Source organism: Tasmannia lanceolata, unplaced genomic scaffold, assembly GCF_043159265.1.
Source record: "Tasmannia lanceolata isolate RefF3 unplaced genomic scaffold, GAP_Taslan_0.1 ptg000002l, whole genome shotgun sequence".
NCBI classification, from domain to species: Eukaryota; Viridiplantae; Streptophyta; class Magnoliopsida; order Canellales; family Winteraceae; genus Tasmannia; species Tasmannia lanceolata.
Genome location: NW_027518679.1, coordinates 39132652 through 39159783, shown reverse-complemented (window position 1 = coordinate 39159783; position 27132 = coordinate 39132652). Strand labels below are relative to the sequence as shown.

Sequence of the window (27132 nt, the reverse complement as noted above, 5' to 3'; positions counted from 1 at the left end):
GATCGATTTGCCCTCTCCGATTCTACAATGATCCAAAGGTAAAGGTTGGGAGATTTGCTCTTTCTACTCTTCAGTTTCTTTCAACACAATGAAGGCTCCACTAAATCTCGCAACGATCCCCCTTAAACAGGAGATTCTATCTAGAAAACTCTCCAATAATAAGAAAAAGATTCTGGATGATGAATGATGAAGCATAACACAAAATAAGGTACACAATCTCCTCTCTTTTCTTGTCGTTGTGATGGAGTTCTTCTGAATGGTGCTAATTTTGCAATAGTAGTGTAACTTTTTTTCATCCTGATTTTTGGGTAGAATTTCATTTTTTATTAAGTTTTTATATGCTCTGGATTATACATGTTGAGGAATGACATCTTCGAAGTCCCTTTTTCTCTAACAACCTGTTGGCATCGCTATTGGGTTTTATGTAACAGAATAGCGGATTTTTTGCTTTCTAGTGCTGCCCTCGATTAGGCAGTGGAAATAGTTGGTTAGTTTGTAGGCCTTTTGGACTATACAGTGAAAATGTCTAATGTAAATTAGTTGTTCTTGAGCACATTTTGCTTGGCTAGTATGCAAGCTTTATATCTGTCCAACTCATCTACTTCAAATTTCTTGATAGACCATTGTACATCTGATGTGATTCTTTATAGACAAATGATTTCTTATCCCCTCAATATGAAGTACCTTTTGTAAGCATATTTCATCAATGCTAAAAAAATGAGAACTTTATTTTATTTCATTGTTAACTCCCATTTCCATTTTTGAAAGGGTCTTTTTGTTGTATATGATAGGCAATGGAAAATGAAAAAAGGGGTGGAGATATCACTACCCTTAGGATTATTATAAAACGACACCTCCTCCTCTTGTTCCACATTAGGGTTAAGAGAGAAATGAGGAAATATCATTTTTTAAAATTTTATTTCAATATTGTCAAATATAATTTCGGCTTTTATTTCAACATTTTAATTTTAAAAAATTGTCAGTCTTTTTTCCTTAGGGTTTTAGGCACACTGCATTTCCAAATTGCATCCTTTTAGGAAAAATACATTTTAAAACATATTTCTTTAGTCTTTCAGTGCATCGCACAGGGAGTCCCACTAGTTTTCTATATATTTAATGGGTTGGCCGAAACATAACTTAATCATAAGTAGGGCTATCAATGGATCCATTTAGGATCGGATCTATATGTCTCGGTCTCAGGTTTCTTAATAGTACGTCGGATCATTTTCAAACTGCTTTTGTGATCTATTTTGAATCGGGACATCCATCGGAGTGCCCTAAGTCCCACCTAGGTTGTCACTTTTGTTGCACCTAGTTACCTCGTAGAGTAAACAGTGTAAGCAGTCAACAGGGAGGAGATAAGCCCTATGGTTACCTTGTAGATACCTCATAGAATAGTAGTAAGTAGTGGTGAGTGGTGTTTGGTTGTCAACCACGTAGAGCAATGGTGGGGGTTGTCCTGAGAAATCTATCTACCAAAAAAATTAACTGTAGTGTTTTTTGGTTGAATTTTGTTGGGAGTTCCTGGAATGCCATGTCTGGAGACAAGCAGGAGACATCCCTAGTAATCTATTAGTTTCACTGTTCACGTGGACAGTCCTCCCATCTGGCGTTAGATCCTACGTGGCATCCTCTTTTGATTTAACGCAAAAAACATAAACACCAAATCTCCTATTATGGCACCTTAAAATCATATTGCTATTATGGATTGTTTCCTACAATATCGGGATTTGGGACGTGGCATCCCTTTCTCAACAATCCAACGATTCTCTCTTTACTCAATTAACTTTTTAATATTTACTTCCGAATAATAACTTTCTAATACCGAATAAAGCTCCCTGATTCTCTTTCGGATTGCATTCTCTTGATATAAAGGTCATCTTCAATATATCTTCAAATCTCTCTCTCTCTAAATCACATCAAGCAATGTTTCCATATTGTATTCTCTCTCCATTGGTGGGCCCAACATTGTTGACCCCACCCATATTTTACAAAATGAAGTATTGTACGGCCTGCCACACCATTGGATGATCAAAACAGTCCATTTGATGGGCCACGACGTAAATAGGCTACACCCCAAAATCTCATTCTCATCTGATGATCCTAGCCCTTCCATCTCCTAGCCCTTCCATCTGATGATTCTAGCCCTCCAAACTAAAGAGAAACTGCATATTATGGAAACATCTATAGATTGGAGGGTTCCAATCATCCCATTGAAATGATTTTTGGGGCACAACCTATTTACATTGTAAGCAATCAAATGGATGGTTTGGATCATGTTCGCTCCCAAAACGATTCTATTTCTAAAGAGGTGTTAAGTAGAATACTTAGGCAAAAAAATTAGCTCTCTCTTACTAGTTATTCTCCTAAACACACCTCCCCATGTAGCGTCCATCCTACTTGGCGTTTAGTTTTCCTGAACACACCTCCCCAAATAGAGTTCATCCTAAACACACCTCCCCTTCAGAGGCAAAAAATCAGCTAGCCTTCCCCTTTACTAACCCTTCTCGATATCTTCTTCTCCTAAACGATTTTCTAAGATCTTTGAAAATCGTCCCGGATATTCCCACATCCTTAAATGGGAACTTATCATTGAATGTCATGGATATTTTGGTCCTTTTACAAGGTTATTTTTGGCAGTCCACGTATTGTCTATCCACGTAAAGGTAATTCAAACGTCATGACTCCAGCTGTTACCAAATTGTCAATCTAGAAGATTCTTTTTCCAAATAAAGCAAAGTATTAGGATTTTTTTTGCAAAAGCCTCATTATTATATCTCCACCCAATAAGAAGAAATCGTGAAAATGAAAAAAACAGGGTGGAGTTATCACTACCCTTAGGATTATTATAAAAGGACACCTCCTCTTGTTGTTCCACAATAGGGCTGAGAGAGAAGAGAGGCAAGATAGTAGAGATGAGTAAAAAAAAGAGACGGAGTCATCTTAAGAAGGTGAGGGTTTATTCTTTCCTTTCTAGAATTTTTCATCTATTTGGTAGCTATTCAACTAAGTCTGGCCATTTTCCATTTGGGTTTTATTCTCTCAAATTGTGTGTGTGTTTTTTTTTTTTCCGAGTGTATTCAGTTTTTTAATCTGTTTTTCTCAAGTCTGTCTTCTGATTCTTTTGTTTTACTTTTTATTGGAACTTTCTTTTTCACGTGAATGACTTTTCCATTTCCGAAAGTGCGGAAAGTGCGGAAACATATTGGCACTGTTTAGATTGAAGAAAATTTTTGGAAAAGAATTTTTTTCATAAATTTCTTATTTTTCATTTGGCTGATTATTTTCCGCCTTGATCAGCCATGTCTTGTTCTGTTGTTTTTCTGTTTCAGCTTTCTTATCTTGTAATCTGTTCTATTTGGCGAAAATAATTTTCTTAGGAATTTTTTTCACCAGAAATATTTCCTACAATCCAAATTCCAAACGTGGCCTTTGTTAATCATCATTTGCATATTTAAGCATGGGGCAACAATACTTCTATTGGGTTAGACAACAAATAACTTACCTCATGAGATTTTGGGAAGAAGTGAAGTTAGAAAAACAGATCACAACAAAGACGACATCGCGGCTGGCTGTTACAAGAGACATCGCGGCTGGCTTGTTCATATAAATCTTCTGAGGTGGCCGCTGTCTCATGTAACAGTGCGGCACTAAATGCCGTTCTTTGAAAGTCCCTAGCAAATCTGTTTTTACCCACTTAAAAAGGTAATTCCAACCAGCCTTGTTCCATTTTTATCTGAAAGGACCTTCAATTTATGATGGTATCAAACCTACTAAATTAAGTATAATCATATTATTTCCCTTTAAATTATGAAAAGGAAACCCATCACTAATAGTTTCACATCACATCACGGTGTAGATTCAGACTTTAGCTTAAATTGTTTAACATCACACACCACACGGTTACCTTAATTCAGAATTAATTACATGCAGATATGCTTGAATGGCCACTTTTCATTATAAGCAAGCTTGCATGACTGTAAATCCTATCTCCACCCCTTTTGTTTCTCCATAACTAGTTAATTGAAGCTCTAACAAACGAGCTTGAGTAAAACTGAAATGTAGAAGTAACCAAAACAAGAAATGAAAAACTGAAATGGTAGAAGTAACCAAAACAAGAAATGAAAATACCGTTGCTTTTCTTGTTTCATTGTGCTTATATGTATGTAAATTGACAGGATTAAGATGTTGAATGGAATGGGTGATATAGGAAAAAGAGGTACGAGTCTAAACTTCTTTGCTCTTTATATGTCGATGGAGTATCGATTTCTTTGTTTTTTAATATTATCTGAATTAGGGCTGCAACAGCGTCGGGTTTTGCAAAACCCTAGCCTAACCCTAGCTGCCATTACCTTAGCCTTGACCCTGAGTCAGGGCCGAAAATACTCAACCCAATGCCCGCCTTATAGGGTTCAGCCCAACCCTTGCCCGCCCTGATTGGCCCTAATTCGGCCGGGCCGGGCCGGGCTGGCCCTGCTTGGGTCCGATCGAGCCGGGCAATTTTACATGTTTTCGGTCTGTTTTATTGTAAAAAATCAAAATACTTCCACACAATCTATTATTCTAATTGATATATGATTTTTGGTGATAAATACATAACCAAAACCCAATAGATGGAGAAATGAAAAACAAAAAGGCTCAAGGGTGGGCAGCAGGTAAAGTGTAAACAGGGTCGGGTGGGTCAAGGCGGGCCGTGGTAAAGTGTAAAGGGGTCGGGTCGGCCAGGGGTATCAACCCTAAACCCGACCCGACCCGACCCTGAGTCAGGGCCAAAAAAATGTACCCAAACCCGCCCTCAGGGTCAGATTTTCCAACCCTGACCCTGTTCGGGCTCAGGGCGGGTCAGGGCTCATAGGGTCAAACTTGCACCCCTAATCTGAATTATAAGAGATATTATATGGTGCTTGAGCGTACGCGGTTCATCAGCACTTGGTATTCGATCTAACAGCAGCCTCTTAAAAGTGGGCTAAAAAATTAAAAATTAGGAAGATGGATTTTAACCTAGAGTGAGATCCTACGTGGCAGAATCTGCTAAGCCACACTGGCAGTCTCTCTCCCTATATATTCACAACCTTTTTTGTACTTGGCTCTAATTCCTTAGCTACTTTGTTCTCTCTATGTTCTTTGTAGTTTTCATGGAGGAGATGGGAGGGGAATGTCGTCGCAAGTCTGACCCATGTTGGCAAGGAGGCTGAAAAGATGACGAAGATTCCCGTTGTATTGGATATTAACGTATGGGAATATCCGATTCATGAGATGATAAGCGAGGAGGCCAGAGGAAGTGATTAACAGTGGAGATCTTCTTCCAAATTTCGTTTCGAAGCCTTCATCAGCTTTAGTTTCTGTTAATGTCAACGATAAGATCAGTGAGGCTTCATCAGCTTTAGTTTCCGTTAACAGAAATGATAAGAGTGGTGAGGCATCCGAAGACTCTGCTTCAGCCGTGTCAGCTAAGCTCGATGTTGGTGGGGCCGATATTTCTTTCATGATGGGGCCCACTGCCACCGATACCACCAACCCATTGGCTCTAGAGAACCTTCTGTTGCATGTCGATCTCGACGAGGAACTACGCATGCTATTTCATGTTAGGAAAAGAGGTACGAGTCTAAACTTCTTTGCTCTTTATATGTGGATGGAGTATCGATTTCTTCATTTTTTAATATTATCTGAATTATAAGAGATATTATATGGTGTTGTAGCATAGGCGGTACATCAAAAGTTCTGCACTTATTATTCGATCCAACAGCGGCCTCTTAAGAAAGTGGGCTGCCTTAGGATCAAATATCCTGGGTGGTACCGCATGAAGTAACATGCAGGCGGATACCACCCTTGATATTTGATCCTAAGGCAGCCCACTTTTTTAAGAGGCCGCTGTTGGGTCGAATACCATACCAAGTGCGGAACTTTTGATGTACCACGTACGCTCAAAAGCACGACACGATTTCTGAAAGAGGATTTGCCTGCAAAATCTACTTTTACTATCATCAATAAAAGGCAATTACCTTAACTCAGCCTATCCAAGGTGGGCATTTTCTCAATACAAATCTTACCTATTCTGAACCTCACGTTTGGAAGGGTCAATCTTAACCCAACCTGCCTCTAAATCTCCCAACCCTAATCCAACCCATCTGACCTGATTTCTGAAATCGAGGAGGGTTGGTTTTGGATTCGCCTACGGCTTAAACTGAAAAAAATATAAACAAATAACTTTGAGATTTTAAAAATCGCAGTAAAAAAATATTAGGTGGACGTAGTTGGATCGAGTTGTCCAAGACCTTAGGCATAACCCAATCGGGTTGTCTTTTACCCACCCAAGCCAAAATCAGCTGGAAGCTGTCAATTTGGGTCGAGCCTAATCCAAGTTGCTCTCCCATAGCGACGCTTGAGCCACGGCTAATTCAAGACGGGAAATCTGAAACTCGACCGAACCACAACAAGCTTCCATCTACCCGCAAACTGTTTTTTAACCTACTCACATGGGCTATAGTTGTCAAATAACCAACCACCATTAAATTTTAAAAATATTCACTTGGTATTAAGTAAGCATCTTTGGAATCCAGTTTCCTATTTGCAAATAAGCATATTTTAATCTAATCTTATTTGCATATGGGATTTGCGAAACTACTTTGCGAATCGAATCAAACCTTTCCCACCATTGGGTTGTAGATGGTAACGAACAGGAGTCGTGGTCCAACAAGAGGCGGGCTATTGATCGAAACATCCAACAAAGACCTAGTTTTGGAGTTTTTTGACGGGGACGATTCTCGGTGGGAAAATGGTTCGAGCTGGGGAACCATATTGCGCCTAGTTGATGAACCGTTACCTAGATCCGAGATGCTGAACAGTGTAAATCTTGGCTTCGATAATGTCGGTGCAGAGAATTCCACAAATTGCACAATTAGTGAGGGGCATTGTGGAAGTGATTATTCTGCTCCCTCTCAATCTCTGCTGATAATAGAAGATTCCAAGTTGTGTATTGTGGATGGCGGAAGTGAAATTAATTTCTAATTTAGTAAGAATTTGGAATTTGGTAACGGCATTTCCACAACAACAGGCGTGGCCATGAATAATCTGGATAACAGTGGCCACTCTTATGGTGTCTCTCATACAGTTTCAATAATCTGAATAATTTCTACCGGCATCTTAACAGTTTCAATAATCATAATTGTGTGAATTACATTCAGTAAACATACACTTTTGGTTAGTCTGGGTCGTTGATCCATTTCTGTTTATATAAATGACAATAGCCTAAAAGTCACATGCAAGTGATAATCCTAGCCATCGAAGCAACTGCCTAGAAAACGACGATTAACTAACATTCTAGTTTCAAGTCAATCCATATGGACACTTAAATACTACAGAGCGTTCCAGATAAGCAGGTTGAATCAATGCAGAGGGTCAATCCAACTAATGATTGAAGCTGCTTGAGGGCAGAGGCTGAATTAATTGCTCGAGCTTAGATAAGCTTATCTGCGCTTGAGTGCAGAAACAGCGTGGGACCAATTTGGAAGGCCCTATCATAGATAGGATGTCCACAAAAAATCAGCTCCATTGGATCATCCTAACCCTTCCATTTGTGGAGGGAAAAATGAGTAGATTTGTTTGAGTATTTTAAAACTTCGTCTTCGTGCATCCATTTCTGGCATTAAAACCGACTCTTGGGAAAAATGGGTAGATTTGCTTGAGTGTTTTAAAACTTCGTCTTCGTGCATCCATTTCCGGCATCAAAACTGACTCTCAGTGCATGTTTGGACGTAGGTAATCTACTTTCTTGGAAAATAGAACTTCCCAACAAGGTTTTTTCTACCTTTTTTTTTTTTGGGAATTTTGAATTTTGTGGTCTGGTTCACATACTTCAATTTTCAGGACTTTTAAATTTTAACCTTTGGCTCACGTCCCCCTCTGAGTGACCCAATGCGCATGGTTTAAGGGTGATTTCATGCATCCATAGGGTTTAGTTAGTCCTGCCCAAAAATGCATCCCTATGTCATTAAAAAAAAATGTTTCGCTCGTGTCCGTTAACTTCCTAGAATTTATTGAGGAAAGTTTTATCAAAATAAAAACTTTACCTACATCAAAATATGCCCTTAGGACTCTTCGCTAGGAAAATCCTTTTCTGAATCTGGTTTGTAACTTCCATAAAAAACAAGGTGGTGAGTTACTGGACATTTGTTACTGTCCAATACTTTTCTTATAAGGAAAAATTATATCTCCACGCGTATTGTTTCTCCATAACTAAAAGAGCGAAAATGGGCGGAGTGGTAATATCACTTCCCATAAGAATACAATAAAAGGACACCTCCACTTCTTCTCTTGTTTGAGATTCGGACTAAGAGAGAGTGGGAGAAAACAAGATGCGGAATTTGGAAGAAAAAACGACAGGGATTTATTAGAGATTCAACGAAGTCTGTCCATTTCCTAGTTTAACTGGGATTCAATCACGCCAGGCAAGCGTTTGCAAATCAGGTCATGCCATTAATTTGTGGCCAAAATATATCTGGTGGGGGTCTTGCCTAACCCCAACTTACCCATAAAAAATAAAAAAAAAATAGTAGGTCCCATGACCACACGAGCCCACACTTAACATTGAATGCCAAGGTCGTCTATCCACGTATAAGGATATTTTGTTCTTACTGAATGAGTACAAAAATAGAAATGATATTAATCCGGCAGTTACAGAATTGTCAATCTAGAAGATTTTTTTCCAAATATAGCAGAGTAAGACTTCTTTTAGATAAACCTCAAAATTATATCACCACCCCATATCGTCTGGGAATACGGACGTCCAAAAATTACGGACATCCGATGATCCATCTGTCGCCAAACTTGGTACTCACAAACGTCCGCTATTTTTTCGGACGTCCGTCCCACGCGCGGACTCAGATTTCTTCTAAACGCGATTCTCCACCGTTTTTTTCACTAAAAACGGCCATAACTCCTTCGTTTGGGGTTCAATTCGCGCGAGGTCGGATCCGATGAGTTCGTATCGGCGAGAGGAATCCATTAAATCATATTTCACGCTCCAAATTCATATGTATAATTTAAGAAAGAAATCACCAAAGATTCTACGTCAAATCTCCAAAGTTCTAATTTCTGATTTCAGATTCATATATATTGATTTTGAGTTCGTTGGAATTGTAATTCAATATCGGGTCCAAGAAAACTCAAGATCAACCCAAGGATTCTTATTTCTAATTCATATAAATCGAATTTCTTGTGTTAGCCCAAGGGTTCCCCATGGGTTCATTCAATCACCTTATTTTGATGATTAACTAACGGAAATTGATTAGTCTTTTATGGACTAATTGTTTGCCTTGAGTGTTGTGCTATGGACAAGAAATTCACAGGTTAATCCATGCTAGCACACACCATTGATGGCCTATGCTTGAAGATGAACCAAACACGTGTCAAAGGAGCTAGAGCTTACAAAGGATCAATCATACATTGGAGGATCAACCAAGGAGAAGCTCAACATTAGTCATCTCAAAGCATTGAACAAACAAAGAAAGATCGATGAAGGCCAAAGCATGGAGATCAACAACTTGTCAAGGAGCTTGAACCAACTTGAAGGAGTGATCCATGCAAGAGACCAAGACTAGAAGATGAGCTTTAAAGTTGAAGATGTGAGTAATGAGTCTTGTGTTAGATTGTATAATTTAATCCCACTTAGGTATCCCTTGTTGAGGCATAATCAAGTCACTAATAAGGTCCCAAACAATATTAGAATATAAGGAAAAGACCCGTGGACAAAGCCCTAGTGCCATAAATAGCTTAGAATTGCAAAAGATTCAAATCGGCACACTAAGCACTTGAATTTTGAGATCAGGTCATAAATCCTATCATAACTGATCCTAAACATTTTTAAATATTTTTGAAAATATTTTTAATAGAAATAGCTCATCATTTCTGTTCAAATCGAGTATAAGAACGTCGAAATCTGACGAGAAACGAGTGAGATATGAATTTTACAAAACCGAGTCTGAAATTTAGAAAATGCCAAAAATGCCCTGAAATAGATCCGTTGGGAAGTTGCCTAGAATTACAGAAATACCCCTGTAACGGCTGGTTTTGGGTTTTCTCTATATATATGGGTTCCCTAAGCATGTGAACTAATCTCTCTCATTCCTAAACTTGTTGTAAATATATTAGAGAGTGAAAAACACCCTTTGTGCCTCAATTTGGGAATATCTAAAGGGATTAGACCTAGGCTTATCTTTATAATTATCTTTGAGAGACTCTTGTGAGCTTTACATTGTATCAAGCCTTCAAGAGGCTAAAGAGTGTGCTTCAATCTTCTTCTTCATTGTAAACTTGGCAACAAAGGGTGCTGTATTTAAGACCCTTGGAGCTTGGACGCTCGGACGCTCGGATTGTACAAGGCGAAAGGAACGCCGTATTTAAGTTCCTTGGAAGATAGTGGATTCCTTAAGGAGACAAAACTTGAGAAGAGTGGAGTCAGGGTTAAGACCGAACCATTATAAATCTTCGCGTCTCTTGTATGGTATTTATCTCTCTCACCCTCACTCTTATTTGTGCTTGCATTTATACACTTAGAATTGAGTGAGTAGTTAGCAATGGTAATTAACTTGCTTATCTAGTACCTTGCTAATTAGCCAATTTAATCTTGTTAATTAAGTTTGCATGAGCCTTCCACCAAGTGTTTGATAAAAGGCCTAAAAGAAACCATTCATCTAATTCCTTTACCTTGTTGTGGGATTTACAATCTTTAATCAACCACCAAGTATTTTCATAGAAAGATTAAAAATGGAATAATCAACTAGGGTTTTCAAAAGCCATCAAACAAGTGTTTGACAAAAGATCTAAGAGAGGATATTCATTTAAGATTTTGAAACTAATCTTACAAAAGTTTTTAAAGAGGATAATTTTTTTTTAAACACACCCAATTCACCCCCCTCTTGGGTTGCCAAGTGGGATTTCATCTTGCTTCTTTTCTCTTTTCAAACCCTTGTTTTAGGGTTTCTAATATTCCAAATCGTTCATGGTTCATAAGTCTTACCTTGGTTCGCGGCTTCGACCCAAAAATCGCGATCACCTTGGTAATGTTCTTCTCTCTCTCTGATTTCTCCTTCTAGGGCTGCACAACTGTTTAGGAATTGTTTTAGCCACAAAGCAATCTATTTATACGCTTTATTAGAAAGCCCTAACATGAGTTAAGTGTTAACAGACAAAAACACCCCTCTTTATCAAGGGGGGACGAAAATTTAAGTGGGGGGGTATTTTGGGTATTTACAATTCATTTCATAATCCTTGCAGAATTTCATGCATACTTAAAATCAGCTTGTGTGAAATAGCAAGCTTTACAACTTAATAGCAAGCCTTACAACATACCAACAAAAGGCAAACCTTACCAAAAGCTTTATGTTATAAAGATGGCCAAAGACAAAAGTTTTTTGTCCCACATTAGTACCTAATATAATCTTTTTGATAAACTACTGAGCTTTATCCCAAGCTTTCATGGTCCTGAACATATCCAAAACACCAAACTTTATTCCATATAACTATATAAAATCATTCCCTCTATACCATCAGCTAAAAAAAGAACTGGCCTTCCTGACTGTCAAAGATGGCAAAATACAAGTTTTGTTCCATCTCAGAATGTACGCCATCTTATAGTAAAATTTCAAGCTTTATAACAAGCTTTCATGGTCCCCAAGATATAAAAGAAGTTTTTGTACAACCTCGGTTACCTAGTAGTTCATAGGTGAAGTGGGATGCTTTACCACGAGTTTCATTGCTGTCATGATTGACAAGGTATCAGATTTTAACACCTTTGAAAAAAGGATTTCAATACCTACTATCTACAATCAACTTATGTAAAATAGAAAGCTTTACAACAAGCATGCATGTTCCTCAATACAGATAATGGTTCTTATTATACTCACCTCACATACAGAGTATTTATCTCTTCCTTCTCTGTCAATTGGAAACAAAGAAAACACAGAAGACGATGTAGAAAAGAATAGATCATGCAAGATGTCATGCATAATTGACAAACATAGCTTAAGCCAGAGTTACTTGTAGACATTCCCCCCACCATAGCCTAAATAAACTTCTGGTGATCAATTAACCTACAGATGTAAGCAAGGTCAACCTTCCTCAATCTGCAACTGTTATTTGTTGAGCCTCAAATAGAATCGAATCTAAAACTAGTGTCCACTAGACTAATTAAAAGAAAATGACACCCAAAGTCACTGAAAACAAATGAAGTTCTATGATGTATCTCAATTCTACAACATTTAACTAATTGACATAATATAAATTAAGTCTCCAAAAGACCTAGATGTTTCTTAAATTAAGAAGAATCCTACTTGTCTCCCGGTAGGTGTGTTTATTGGTATTTTTAATAAACACGAAAGAACGAAATTCGAAGAACAACCAAAATGACCACCACTCTGCACGGAGCAACCGATGTGGAAGCTTATTCCTTATGTTTTAATGTGGAACATTTGGAATGAGAGAAACAAGAGGATTTTTTAATAATAGGAGAAGAGATGGTATCAAAACTCTCTTGATATCAAGCTTGCTGAAAAAGCTTGGACAAGAGAGAAGTTTGACATATTTTACAGTGCAGGGGAAATTCTTACAAATTATTGGCACTTGGTTATAATGGAAAAGGGAAAAGAGAGAAAATCATGCCCAAGTAGAAGGCCCCTCTGGTGGGTTGGTTTAACCTAAATTTTGACTGAAGCTCTATCGGCACTCCGGGTAGAGCCGGTATTGGAGGGTTGATTCGAGATGCTAACGGTGTTGTATTGATGTCCTTCTTGGGTCCGATGGTCTTTTGTGATACTAATGAAGCCGAAGAGAAGGCCCTCTTGTTTGCACTAAGATGGCATGTGAAACACAAGTTGGGCCCTCTCATCACTAAAGGTTACTCATTGAATGTGTTAGCTTGGGACTCTAACAAGTGTAGGGAACCATGTAAACTTGAAAATCTCACTGTTGAGATTCGGGATTTGATTCGTGATGCTTTGGCACTGCGATTGGGGTGGGAAAGATATAGAGCATGGGGACAACTATTTACAGTCTCCTTACTTTGGTGGGCTCACTTTTTTCCACCCATGTACAAGAATGATAATATAAATAGAAATGATATTACCACACCCTTGATTTAAAACTTATCATTGAATGCCATGGGTATTTCGGTCCTATTACAATGTAATTTTTGTCTATACTCGTATAAAGATATTTTGTTCTTTTCAATGAGTAAAAACATATACATGGGTATTATGGTCACAAATGAGAAAAGCATGAAATACAGGCAAAGATTGTAAACAACTAATTTGGGCGTGGGATTATACCAATACAAGAATCGGTTTGGGAGTTGAAATTCTTCTCTCACAAGCCACTGGTATCACCTTATTTCTCACGCGTGTGAGTTTTGCTCCTCCTCAGAAACAAGAACCAACAGAATAGTTTTTGCTGTGGTTTATTCCATTATTATATGAAGTGGGTTTCTTCCACCATAAAGAAGTTAGCCTCTTTCTCTTATGTATCTACAAAGATCCAAAAAGAAGACATATGTTGTTGTTTTTGAAATCTCTTGAAATCTTTTGATTCACATCATATTTGCTTGGAGGGCAGCAAGGGCAAGGGCAAGAACAAGGACAACTCTCGAGAAAGTTGATCGGATCATTGAATTGATTTGGGCGTGGGATTCTTATTCGTCAAAAACGACTATTTGAGCCACCGGTTGAAAGCCCTGCTAGAAACGGTGGTGAAATCAAGTTGGTGGAATACTTGGAGGATGTCCCTCTCTCTCATCCATTAGTGCCAAAGAAGGAGATTTGGAAAAGAAAAGCAAAAACCCCCTTTGCTACTTACAGATATTTTGGCTGCAACCACGACTTGGTTGGTGGTTCTTGAGCGAGATACAATTTGGGCATGATTTAAGCAACCCTCTTTCAGGGTCGGTGCAAGTAACTCCTTTGGGGTTTCTGTAAATTCTCACTGGGTTTTGGGCATGGGTACTGCCTCTCTTAAATTCTCACAAGTGGCCTTTGGTGGTTCAACTCACTTTGGTTGTTGACCATCTTGTGGTTTCGGTTTTGATTGGGTTCTCTTACACGATTTCATTGCCGAACTCTTGTTGGGTCCTCTTGGTGGACGACAGTTTTTTTTGGCCGAATCCTTCGGGGTTCCATATTGTTGATTATTGGGAGTAGATTGGGTTCGTTCTCGCAATTGGTTTTTCGTACCGGTTTTGGCAACCGGTTCTCGCACCGGTTCTTGTTCGCCGATTACACCGATTCTCACGGTTTCTTGTTGCCGGTTCTTTGGATTCGATTCTCGGATCTGATTCTTGGATTCTTCTTGGATTGGGTACTGCATTTTGCCAATCAGGTGCACTCTTTCTAATTTTTACTATTATCTAAAAATTACAATGCAAAAGAGTTCTCTTCCGTTTGCAATGGTCAAACTTCAATCTTTTGGAGGATCTGAGTTTAACTCATGGAAGCGAAAGATTCAATTCAGTCTAAAATATATGAACTGATTTTACACCGTTTTGAGTAACTTTGCTGAGACGGATGAAGACGTTGATGAATCTCAATGGCTTAGAGATGAGGATTTCTGCAAAGACTACTTGTTGAATTGTCTTTCAGACCGTCTTGCAGAAACTTATAGTAAATATAACACTGCTAAAGCAATTTGGGACAACTTAGATGCTCAATTCAAGAAAGAGGAGGAATTGTCCAAGACCCATCTAGTGGACAAATTCATAGATTTCAAGTTTCAAGAAGACAAGGAAATTACTCCTCAAGTTATTGATCTAGAGAATTTGAGATCTAAGTTGCATAATGAGAAAATAGTTGTCTGTGATTCATTTCTTGTGGGTGCAATCATATACAAGTTACCATCTGCATGTCACTCTTTCAAAACCGAGATGTATCGGAAAAAGGTGCAAGTGGGACTGGATGATCTCAAACGATTCATTCGAATCGAAGATGAGAATCGAGCCAGAAATAACTTGGAGATGGTTAGACAGCAACAGTCTGCTGCTAACGCGGTAACATATCCCAAGAAATTTCCTCGAAAATCCAAGTCACCTAAAAGTGAACATCTCAAGTTGGAGGCCAAAAAGACTATCTTTCAGAAAAAGAAGGGCAAGTGCCACAACTGTGGGAAATGAGGTATGAAATTCCAAGGGTGGTCCCGAGTACGGCATCTTATGAGGAGTGAAAATTAGGTTGCTAACAAGTTTTAATATTTTGAAAACTTCTAACCCAATTTTGAAGATTAAGAGATCAAGAATGAAATTCAAGCCCACAAGTTAAATCCTAAGTGCAATGCAAATGTAAATCAAGGGTTTAAAAGAGAGTGCACCCGAGATTTAAAGTGGTTCGGTCCTCAAAACGCGAGGCCTACTCTACTCCACCAATCAAACCCGTTGATGGCTTCACTATTTGATCTTCTTAACTTCGGTGAAGATCGGTGCCGATTACAATTTCGAATGCCTTTAACCTTGGTGGCAATCCTCACCACGGAGAGTGGGCTCCGCTTCTCCGAACACTCGCCCGAATACAATGTTCTTGAAATAAGAAAGAAAGAACAAAAATCCCTCACAAGGGTTTACAAACTTTGTAGAAGATGTACAAATTTGAGCCTAATGATCCAAATCCTAATCTTAGAGGATGAGAGGCATAAACAAGCTTGAATCACTCTTAGGATGTTCAAATAGAGTTTTAGAGTGTTAGGATTGATAATTGGGCAGTTAGGAATACCCATATATATAGAAAAACCAAATATGACCGTTTGAGTGGCATAGTGGTAAATCTGGCGAAATCCCAAATGGTTATAATTCTTCCCGTTATAGTGGTCTCGGAGTTCCGAGAATTTCTCTCGGAGTTTCGGGAATACAAACAGAAGTTGGAAAAAAGCTACTTGACCAAATCTCGGAGCTCCGAGGATTTCTCGGAGTTCCGAGAAGCCTATATGCAGCAGATTTTCAATTCTGTTTTTAGGCTTCCAACTTTACACCAAGTTAGGATTGTTATGAGGGTTCCAAAGTGTTGGAACACCGCAAGGATAATCACTTAAACATTTAGGGTGTGTGTTTATTTACTTAATTTATGTTAATTTATGCCTCTTAAACTTAAGCTAGGATTGCATCAATACAATCTAAAAAAGACTTAAAATGGTCTTCACTTGCAATGCTTCAAGTCTTCTAGAGTCTTGGATTTCCGATGACTTTGGCCTTCCGAATGTGGTCAAATGAGAGCTTCTTGGCCTCAATCTAAGCAATGTTGTCTTAGCCCAATTATAATCTACAACTTAGACAACCAAACACGTTAGTGATATAAATCACTTGTGTATTGGAATCATCAAAATAAGATGGGAATGCCAAGGTGGGAACCATTGGGCTTACAGGGTCACTTTGCTACAGAGTGTAAACAACCTAAGAAGGTTAAATCTAACACACCACAAAAGGAAGCTCATATGATGGTGGGCAGTGCTGAGCCTAAAAGTTTTGTTGCCATGTTAGTCAATGGTAAGGCCAGTACTTCTTCAGACTGGTGGTTAGATACAGGGGCCACCTGCCATGTTTGCAACTCGAAGAAACTACCTACGGATGCTGTTGGCGTGAAAGAGACCGTTACAGTGGCTAGTGGTGCTCAGGCAGAGGTGACTCACACTGGGACTGCGAACCTGGTCCTTTCTTCAGGTAAAATACTAACTTTAAAAAATGTTAAAGTAGTTCCTGCTATTCAAAAGAATTTAATTTCTATTAGTCTTTTAGACAATGCTGGCATGTGTTCATCTTTTTTGGGTGATAGAGTAACTTTAACTGTTAACTCTTATTATTTTAGTTGTGCTTTCTTAATCGATGGTATGTATAGATTGTGTTTAGCAAATAAAACCGTTAGTCAGGTTAGTTCCACTTTGATTGATCCTAAGTTGGGACATGTGAACTATAGGAAAATGGTCACACTTGCTAAAACTCATAATATACCTTTAGATACATCGATTAGATTTGACAAATGTGAAGTGTGTGCACAAACCAAGATCACTAGAAAATCTTTTCGTTCTGTTTCTAGGAGCACACAACTTCTTGAGTTAATACATTCTGACCTCTGTGACTTTAAAAGTTTCACTACTCGAAGTGGTCGGAAGTATTTAATCACTTTTATAGACGATTTTTCTAGATATTGTCATATTTATCTCCTAAAATCGAAAGATGAAGCTTTTGATAAATTTAAAATTTTCAGGAATCGTGTTGAAAATCAATTGAACTTGAAAATTAAGCGATTTAGGAGTGATAGAGGCTGAGAATACACTTTGACAGAGTTCAAGGAATTATGTGCCTCTCAGGGCATAATACTTGAAAATACTGCTCCTTACTCACCTCAATCTAATGGCATAGCTGAACGTAAGAAGATGACGTTAACTGAAATATTAAACTCTATGTTATTGACAGCTAGCATGCCTACTAGCTATTGGGGAGAAGCAGCTTTAACTGCAAATCACATCCAGAATAGAGTACCACACTCTAAGTTGACATCTACTCCTTATGAGTTATGGCATAAACATCCTTGTAGATATGACACTCTTAAGACTTGGGGCTATATTGCTTATGTGAGGATACAAGACCCTAGGAGACCTAAGGTAGGACCTAGAACCAACACTTGTGTTTATCTAGGTGGTGCAGAAGATAGTGCTGCTGATCAGTTTTTTGATCTATCTACCAATTTGGTTATAGAATCTAGAGATGTAGTATTCTTTGAGAATAAATTTGTCAGAGATCATGGTTTGAACGTACTTGGCGATACTGAGATGGTAACAGAATCGTATTTAGAGTTTGAACAGAATATTTCTGACACCTGTCCTACACTGATTTCTACATCAGAACCTTTAAGAGTTTCTACAACAGATAGAGTACCCAAGAACTTTGGTGAGGACTTTGTGACCTACCATGTAGAGAATGATCCGTCAACCTATAAGGAAGCGATGAGATCTAGGGATTCTTTGTTGTGGGCAGAAACTATTGATGATGAAATGAGCTCTCTGTTATAAAATCAAACTTGGCAGCTAGTCGATTTGCCAAAAGGGGCTAAGACTGTGGGCTATAAGTTGCTTTTGAAGAAGAAACTTAATCCTGATGGATCCATAGCTCGGTATAAAGCACATTTAGTAGCTAAGGGCTATACTCAAGTAAGTGGGATAGACTACTTTGATGTTTACTCCCCGGTCTGTCATTTGGCAACGATAAGAATTCTTCTTGCTTTGGCTTCTATTGAGAAGTATGTTGTGCATCAAATGGATGTAAAAACGGCTTTCCTTAATTGAGACCTCATAGAGGAAATCTACATGAACCAACCTGAAGGATTTATCATGGACAGTTTCGAGAACAAAGTTTGTAAGTTACACAAATTTTTGTATGGTCTTAAACAAGCACCTAAATTGTGGCATCAAAAATTTGACAAGGTAGTAAAGGGCTTTGGTTTTCAGACCAGTTACTCAGATAAATGCCTTTACTTTCGTTCTGTGTCGAATAAGGTTGCGATTATTTGCTTGTATGTAGACGATATGTTGATTCTTGGTTCCGATCTCTCTGTAGTGAGTGACGTGAAAATCACTTTGGCTAAAGCATTCGACATGAAAGATCTTGGTGTGGTTGACACCATTCTTGGTATGAAAGTAAGTTTTGAAAGGTAATGGATTACTCTTAGCCAAGCCCATTATATTGAAAAACTACTTTCTACATGGGGATATAGTGAGTGTAAACCGATTGAGACACCATTTGATTATACCAAGAAGCTGATCTCTAATGAAGGAGACAGTGTGAATCAGTTAGATTATTCTAAACTGATTGGTAGTCTCATGTATGCTATGAGTTGCACTAGGCCAGACATAGCCTTTACAGTTGGCATGCTGAGTCGTTTCACTAGTAATCCTGGCCATGAGCACTGGGATGCCCTTGTGAGGCTGATGAGATACCTTAAGGGTACTCAAGGATATGCTCTATGTTATAATGGCCATCCTCCTATCCTGGAAGGGTATTCTGATGCATCATGGAGCTCAGAATTAGGAGATAGTAAATCTACCAGTGGTTATGTTTTTACACTGGGTGGAGCCACTGTTGCATGGAAGTCAAACAGACAGACTTGTATTGCTCTGTCATCTATGGAATCAGAACTTTATGCTTTAGCTTCTACAGGAGATGAAGCAGAGTGGATAAGAGATCTGATCATGGACATTCCATTGACCCATTTAAAGATTAACTCTTTAAGTTTGTTCTGTGAAAATCAAGCTACAATTACGGTTGTGAAAAACTCACTCTTTAATGGTAAGAAGAGACATGTCAGGCTGAAACATGCCACGCTGAATTATCTTCTCGAACAAGGTATTATCACTTTGGTTGATGTGAGATCGAAGGATAATATGGCCGATGCTCTTATGAAGGGACTGCACAAAGATCGAATATTCAAAACTGTGGGGGAGATAAAGACTGTGTAGACGTGTCTTAACCTTCATCCATGTTATTTTGAATTTTTCGAATCTCCCTATCTTAGCCAAGATAAGCACTTGATATGTTTCAATGATGTTTACAGATGTCTTTATGTCATTCCACATTTGATGAAATGTCCTTCCTGGGAAATGTTGTTTCATTCCAAACTTGATGATACAGCTTAACTCAATTTGGATATGATGCATGTAACATTTCAAATGGAAACATGGAATGGTTCTTTGTAAAAGAAACTGTTTAGGTCTTATTCTTGATTGAAACTTGACATTGATGCTTATTGATATTGATATTTATTTTTTTCCGCCATTATGAAATTGTAATAAATTCTTCTGGTAGAACTAGATACTTTTAGTAAAATACACAAATGATTGGATTCATTTTTAATGAAATTCATACTTGGTAATTTACAGGAATTGACAAAAATGGAGGAGATTGCCTCAATTTGGATCTTGATGAGGATGACTTACTTGATGAGTGAATCCTTATAGAGCAGTGGGAACTATTATTTTCTTTTCAATTAATTAAATAGTTCACCTACATGTGAAACTGCTTATGTTTGAGTTTAGATTATTTCTAAAACTCTTGGTTATTCTTTAAAGTATTTTTGTTTTCAGTTGGATTACAGATCTTTATTGATATGGTGATATGGATGATTCAATAATTTTGTTTGGACATCACATTCACTATCTATTGGATTATGCTATATGTAGAACATTGGAGGAGATTGTTGGGTATATAATATAACCTATGTATGTTCTAATATAAGCCCAATAAGATAATGGACCGGTGTAGTGAGCCTATTTGGGCAAGAGCCCACTAACCTATTAAAACCCTAGTGTATCTCTATATATAGGGGCTGGAGGCAACAAACTAGGTATTCCAAATTAGATACCTTGGGTGTAATGCTTCAAGCAACCTCTTGCCTGACCTAATTACTCTAACAGTTTTGGACTTTAGTTTTAGACACACATGAATCTTGGAAAAGTGGAGGAAAAAAGACCTTGTTGCCCTTCTTGACACCATTAGAGCCCAGATAGCCTCCTCGGATTTTGTGGAAGATAGTACACTTCAGTCATTCTCTTTTATTGGGTTCAAGTTATTTAAAAGTTAGGATCAAATGAATAACCAGATGGGTCGACTAGTGAATGACATTGCCATCCCAATATTGAAAACCAAGAAGGGATCGACTACCTTAATCAACAACGGGTCGATCGGGAGTTAAAATGGGTCAACTAGAAAACATTGCCGGTATTGGATCTAGGGTTTCCATTAATGGGTCCGTATGTAGGATCCAATGGACTACTGTATTAAATCTGGCTCAATTAGAAAAGATGTTGTCGGTATGTTAAATAACGTTGTTGTTCTACTACTATTTCATTCAGAAGCAAAGCGGAAAATGTACTTTTTAATTATTTTAAGGAACGGGTCGACTACCTTAATCAACAACGGATTGATCAGGAGTATTAACGGCTCAATTAGAAAAATTTGTCATTCTGGATCTAGCTAGGGTTTCCATTAATGGGCCTATTTGAAGGAACCGAATCACCTATTCAACGGAGTCGCGATGCCGGTATTTTAATTAACATTCCCGCTCTTAAACTACTGGAATACTACGGAACCAATCGACTATCTTAAATAACACTGTCGTTTTTAAATAGCATTGTCGTTCTTAAATAATAGTAACATCTATTTATAAATGACAGCGTCATTTCATTTTATTTTTTTTGCTTTAAAAGAAAAGCATTCAAAGGCAAGATTGCTGTTTGCAGACAAAAAGAGTCTCATACATTTATGTGGAACGCGATATATATTAAATGCAAGCGGAAAGAGATAACAAGAAATAATAAAATATTCGAAAGGTAGGCTCCAGAGAGAATGATTGTAGTGTACTCTCGTGCAACAAATCCGAGGCTGCTTCACAATCTCTGATGTGTCAAAAGGGGAAAATGGACTTTTTCCATGCACTATTCCAAGTTTCTCGCATGGAGTTTTTATATGGTGTAAGCCCTTATAGTTCCTTATTTTTCCAAAAGTATTGTACAGACCGTACTATAGGATGATCCTAGGTGTAACCAACCTGCTATTAAGGATATGGCAGAAACAATTAATAGAAAAAGAGCTTCAGTACAAACCATCCCAGTGATGGGCCACAACGTAAATAGGTTGTGCCAAAAAGAAAAACATTTCTATAGGATGATCCTAGCCCTCCAATCTATAGAGGTTCTTAATGTGCAGCTCTTCTACAGACTGGTCTGGAGCCAAGTTTTATTCACACACCTCCCCATTCAAGGCAAAAAAATCAGCTAGCCTTGACCGTTACGAACCGTTCTCGACATCTTCTCCTAAACGATTTTCTAAAATCTTTGAAAATCGTCCGGGAACTTAAATAGAAAGGATATTCCCACATCCTTAAATGGGAACTTATCATTGAATGTCATGGCTATTGGTCATTTTACAAGGTAATTTTTGGCAGTCCATGTATAAGAGGAATGGGCCATTAGCAAATTGTCAAATCGTCTGTCCACGTACAAGGTTATTCAAACGTCATGACTCCAGCCATTACCAAATTGTCAATCTAGAAGATTCTTTTTCCAAATAAAGCAAAGTATATGACTTTTTTTACAAAAGCTCAATATATTACCTCCACCCAATAAGCAGAAATCGTGAAAATGAAAAAAAAGGGTGTAGATATCACTACCCTTATGCTCTGTTTGGTTGCCAGGTTTTTTTTGTTCCTGGGAGTTTTGTGGGAGAGTAAGTTAAATTTTGGTCCCATCCCATGTTTGGTTGCCTTTTAGCACTAGGTTTATTTTAATCCCACTCTTGTAATGATTACTTGTGGGGTGAATTTTTTAATCCCACTTTTGTAATGATTGCCTTTTCATCCCATCCCAAGATAACCTCAGGAACAAAAATAAACTCAGGAACGAAAAATAAGCTTGAGAAGAATTTTTTTCTACCCAACAGTTCAAGCAACCAAATAAAGGTTTTTTTTTTCCCACCATATCTCCCAAGGTATTTTTTTCTCCCACATAACCAAACATGGGATTTTTATTTTACCAGGATACTTCCAGGACTTCTTTTTTTTCCCACCTATCTCCCAGGGTATTTTTTTCTCCCACGTAACTCCCGGGAACAAAAATAACCTGGCAACCATACAGAGCCTTAGGATTATTATAAAAGGAGACCTCCTCTTCTCTTGTTCCACATTAGGGCTGAGAGAGAAGCAAGGTGTAAATACCCAAAATGCACCCCACTTAAAGCGGAAAATGTACTTTTTAATTATTTTAAGGAACGGGTCGACTACCTTAATCAACAACGGATCGATCAGGAGTAATAACGGCTAAATTAGGAAATTTTGTCATTTTGGATCTAGCTAGGGTTTCCATTAATGGGCCTATTTGAAGGAACCGAATCACCTATTCAACCTAGGTCGCAATGCCGGTATTGTAAATAACATTGCCCCTCTTAAACTACTGGAATACTACGGAACCAATCGGCTATCTTAGATTACACTGTCGTTTTTAAATAACATTGTCATTCTTAAATAATGGTGACATCTATTTATAAACGACAACATCATTTCATTTGTTTTTTGCTTTAAAAGAAAAGCATTCAAAGGCAAGATTATTGTTTGCAAACAACAAGAGTCTCATGCATTTATGTGGGACGCGATATGTATTAAATGCAAGCAGAAAGAAATAATAAGAAATAGTAAACTATTGGAAAGCGAGGCTTCAGAGAGAATGATTGTAGTGTACTCTCATGCAACAAATCCGAGGTTGTCAAAAGGTGAAAAGGGACTTTTTCCATGCACTTTTCCAAGTTTCTCGCGTGGAGTTTTTATATGGTGTAAGGCCTTATAGTTCCTTATTTTTCCAAAAGTATTGTACAGATCATACTATAGGATGATCCTAGGTGTTATTCTTAGGATACTTTTTTTACAAGAAATATTTCTTGCAATCCAAAATCCGAACACGGCGTTTGTGAATCATCATTTGCATATTTAAGCACGCGTCAATACTTTTATCGGGTTAGACAACAAATAACTCACCTCATGAGATTGAGGAAGAAATCAACTTAGAAAAATAGATCACAACGAACATGGCCTTAATATAGAAGAAGTTATTCTTGAAAATGGTTAAAGAATGCAACCTTTCTAGTTTCTATAATGGGAAGTGATATATATCACCCCTTTTCTTCCCTGGGCCACCCCCCTATAGTGTATTTAGCACAACCCTTTTTTGCTTAGCTTCCAAGAAAACAATTTCATTGTCCATATTCAGTAGAAGATTTCATGTCCCAAACTCCCAATTACCATTTTGGCGTTACACAAACAAGGTAATCAATTACTTAATAAATAAATCTCCAAATTTGTTTCTATCCCAATTATTTAAATAGTGAAAGGAGAAAAGCCTTGTCTCTTTCCCAACAGACATTAAACCAAATATAGTAACCCAAAAAATAAAAATAAAAAAGATAAGAGAGAAAACAAGAACAAGAAATCAATATAATTCAAAAGAAACTGATATTGGGTCTGTTAACAGAGATAAAAGGAAATTTAAAATTAGTTATTTGTTTAGGATAATTAAGGATCTCTCAAGTCATAGAGGGAGGAAGACCTTGGTGATTTGAAGGACTGGAATTTCTTTTCATGGAGTGGCAAAGGTGCCAATGGGGACTCTTAGTGCTCTTCTTCTTCTTCTTCTTCTTCTTCTTCTTCTTCTTCTTCTTCTTCTTGTGTTTCTTCGAAAGAGTCAGGGCCTATGAGAGGAAGAGAAGTATTGAGAGTATTGTAAGGAGTTGTTCTTGAGGACTTAGCAGCCATGAGTATTCTTCTTCTCTTGTTGAAGGGATTCTCTACCTTTACAAGATCTTTCACACAAGTCACTTCTGCTAGGTTAGCAAAAGATTTTGATTTCCCAGCAAAGAAATTCGACAAACCACTTCTGAAAAATAAATAAAAGATGGATTCAATTATCAATTTGAATTTGGAGAAATATACAATGCAACTTAGTTAAGATTTCAACAAAAGAATATAAGAAAGAGAAAAAAAACATACTAATTTGATCATGTGAGAACTCACATTAACTCAAACAAAATAGAAACTAATAATTGTCAAAAGACCCCACAAGTTTAAATTAAATAATAGTGCACAAATCTGAAAACATGTGTAAATTGATGTTTCCAAGATCATTTAAATGTTCCTAGTAAAAACCTATATGTTTCAAGAGGAAGTCTAAACTGAAGGGAGCCCTTGCATAAAAGAGGTGAAAGGGCTCCCCCATTGGCTGCTCATCACCATCATGTTTGACTTTTCAGCGGTTATTAATGCATGATGGTTATGTGTAGCCAATAGGAGAGCCCTTTCATCTCTTTTTTGCAAGGGCTCCCTTCAGTCTAGAATTCCAGATGTTTCAAGTATTGCCATATTATAATTTTTCCTCTTTTAGCAAAACAGTGCCTTAAAATCAGGAGGAAGTCTGAACTGAAGGGAGCCCTTGCAAAAAAGAGGTGAAAGGGCTCCCCCATTGACTGGGATATAATTTTTATTTTTTGGTTTTAGTCCATTTACCAAAAAACCCAAAAACAAAATATAAGAAACAAATCCAACCAAATTCATATTCCTTCAAAAGTGATTTTTTTTTCAAAATATAAGAGAAAAAAAGAGAACCCACTTGATGGGAAGAGATTCTTCCAATGATCCCATAGAAACCAAACCACCTTTGAATTCACTCTGAACATCATCCTCCTCTTCCCGATCAATCTCCGCTGTTGATTTGCACGAGCTCTCCCCTCCAACGCCGATCGACGAGCTCTCCACTGTCGATTCCGAGCAATCCAAACAGAATCCATCCCTCCCCACCAATTCTCTGTCCAAGTGGGCAGAAGAGCACGACACCGCTTTGATAACAACACCCTCTTTCTCCTGCTGCCCCTTGCCAACATACACAGTGGGTCCCTCCTTAACCTCCCTGCTACCTACCGGAGTCATCCTCTCTTCTTCTCTTCTTTTATTTTTTGGTTGGGGGGTTTTATAGATATCTCCTCAGCTCTATTCTCTGAAATACTCCCACGTTAAAAATAGATTGGATTTGGTTGAATTGACGGAATTACCCTCACCGGAGTGTAAAATGGAAATCTCTTCGATTTTATGGGAAGATTTCTATTCCTATACGAGGATGGTCCAACTGTAGTTTACTAGTTTAGTAGTTGATTGATAGAATTTTTCTAAAGAAATGACCGACCATCAATTCTAGGGTCCCAAATGTGGGGGGCATGTATGGTCAATCTAGACCATTGATCTTGTAGAAATGACTATATGATCAAAGGTGAACGATGGATTCTAGGATCCCAGAAGAGGAAGTTTAAAACCATGCATGTCAGTCAATTAGTGAATCGAACTTGCAAAATTAATGGGAGCTTGCAAAAATTGTATAAACATAGAAGAAGAAAATTAATGGAACATTTCACTCTTTTAGCGTGGGATTGCTCCCATATCTTTTGGATCATTCTTTCTTCAAACAAAAAACAGATATAGAATCATATTGATTCTCGAAATGCCGTTCTGTGTATTCATTTTCTCTGGTAGATATTCAACTAAGATTTTGTTGAATAGGGTTTTATTCTCTCAGATTTTGTTTTTTTTTCCCCGAGTGATAGATCTAGGATTTTTCATATTCAAATTTTTAATCTGTTTTTCTCTAGTCTTTCTTCTGATTCTTTTGTTTTACTTTGTATTGGAACTTTCTTTTTCACGTGTTAATGACTAATTATTCATTTCGGAACTGGGCTTGTTAGAGGCAAAATAAATTTTCTTAGGATACTTTTTTTACAAGAAATATTTCTGCAATCCAAATTCCAAACACGGCGTTTGTGAATCATCATTTGCATATTTAAGCATGCGTCAATACTTTTATCGGGTTTGAGTTTGTAGTTCTTGAAACATAATTGTACCGGCCACATCACATCAAAACCAGCACTCCAACTTTGTAGGAATTTTCTGGGAAATTTTGGAAAAAGGAAAAATATTTCTAAAATTTCCTAATTTTTTACACGGGATTTGCCACGGACTTTTGTAGAAAGGCATTTCGCGGCTGGCTGTTACATGAGAGAGCAGCCACACAAGCTGATTTTTTGGCAGATTTTGGGTTGTTCATTTAAATCTTCTGAGGTGGTTGCTCTCTCATGTAACCGCCCGACACTAAAAGCCTTTCTGTGAAAGTCCTAGAAAATCCTTCTTTACGCACTTAAAAAGATAATTTGAACCAACCTTGTTCCATTTTTATGTAAACGGACATTCAATTTATGATGATAACAAACCTACCAAATTAATTATAATCATATTATTTCCCTTTAAATTTTGAAAAGGAAACCCATCACTAATAGTTTCACATCACATCACGCTGTAGATTCAGACTTTAGCTTAAATTGTTTATCATCACACACCAGACGGTTACCTTAATTCATAATTAATTACATGCAGATCGATATGCTTGAATGACCATCGCATACTTTTCATTATAAGCAAGCTTGCATGATTGTAAATCCTATCTCCACCCCTTTTGTTTCTCCATAACAGAAAGCATGAAAATGAAGAGGGTGGAAATATCGAGAAATTATATGGTAAAGGCGCATATAGATCG

The 27132-nt window shown here is 37.7% G+C and overlaps 1 long non-coding RNA gene and 1 pseudogene across 3 annotated transcripts; one reads left to right on the top strand and one right to left on the bottom strand.

Moving 5' to 3' along the window:
• The first annotated feature begins 1952 nt into the window (after positions 1–1952).
• On the top strand, positions 1953–7159 carry LOC143872092 (uncharacterized). Of its 3 annotated transcripts, XR_013246859.1 has the most exons (4): positions 2424–2951; positions 4179–4219; positions 5131–5597; positions 6667–7159. It is a non-coding gene; the product is annotated as an uncharacterized LOC143872092 (long non-coding RNA). The 3 variants fall into 3 exon arrangements; XR_013246865.1 differs by having other exon boundaries at positions 1953–2951; positions 3397–5597; XR_013246853.1 differs by lacking the exon at positions 2424–2951 and having other exon boundaries at positions 2964–5597.
• A 16821-nt stretch (positions 7160–23980) lies between these two features.
• On the bottom strand, positions 23981–25481 carry LOC143891431 (uncharacterized; annotated as a pseudogene).
• Positions 25482–27132: the final 1651 nt, after the last annotated feature.